Below are 857 nucleotides of genomic sequence, written 5' to 3' on the forward strand. Positions count from 1 at the left end.
CTTCCTCTCGCTGCTTTTTCCTCTGGCTGCAAGTTCTCTGTGTCCAGGCGAGACCCCAGGAGACTCCCTCCCGGGCCCCTTGCTCCCCAGCTTTCGGTCACTTTCGCCCCAGCTTGGCCCACCGAGGAGACGAGGACACCTGTCCCAGCTTTTGCTGCTCCTTCCCCCTTTCCTGGCCTTCTCCCTTCTCCTCCTCCTCCTCCTCTGACATCCTACGCCTCCCCCAAGCCCTCCCCTTCCCCGCCTCCTCCCTCCCACTTGGCTCCAGCCTCAGAGAGAAAGCCAGAGAGCTGGGGAGATAGACACAGACACACTCACGCACACACACACGCACACGCACACGCACACTCAGACTCCCGGCGGCGGCTCCTCCAGCTGTGCACCCCCCGCCAGGCGGGCGGCGGCCCCGCGGAGACGGAAGGGCAGGCAGACTAGGAGCCCGGGCCAGGAGGCGAGAAGGAGCGGGGAGAGCCCCGGACCCAGCCCGGGCCCCGGCCCCCCGGAGGAGGCAGCGGCCGCGGAGAAGGGCCCGCACTCCTCTGGGAGCGCCAGGGTTGGCAGGGGGTGCTGGTGGGGGCAGCCTCTGTGCCCCGATCCCTCCGCTGCTGGCGGCGTCAGCGAGGTGACACTGCGGTCCATGGAAGGAGCTCTCCCGCGGGCTCCCAGCAGCTGCGGCGGCGGCGGCATCTCTGCAGGTCCGGGCACAGCAGCGCGAGGTAAAAGTCCGGGCAGCGATCAGGGCTGCAGCGGGAGCAGGGATGGAGGAAGGGGGAAGGCAGAGCTTGGAGCTATGCAGAGAAACACATACGTACACACACACCCACACAGTCACCCCCCCACCCACACACACCCACACA

At 67.9% G+C, this 857-nt stretch overlaps 1 protein-coding gene across 1 annotated transcript in view; it reads left to right on the top strand.

The window, feature by feature from the left end:
- Positions 1 to 302: 302 nt before the first annotated feature.
- The window catches only part of RAI2 (retinoic acid induced 2), a 123,343-nt gene continuing 122,788 nt past the window's right edge, over positions 303 to 857 (top strand). Inside the window, exon 1 of the mRNA XM_069100706.1 lies at positions 303 to 716. The gene's annotated coding sequence lies outside the window, so the exon portion shown is untranslated. The remainder of the gene's footprint in view (positions 717 to 857) is intronic.

This window comes from Petaurus breviceps, unplaced genomic scaffold (genome assembly GCF_028583685.1).
Source record: "Petaurus breviceps papuanus isolate PSGF00001 unplaced genomic scaffold, PetGlider_PUasm1.0 419, whole genome shotgun sequence".
Taxonomy (NCBI): Eukaryota; Metazoa; Chordata; class Mammalia; order Diprotodontia; family Petauridae; genus Petaurus; species Petaurus breviceps.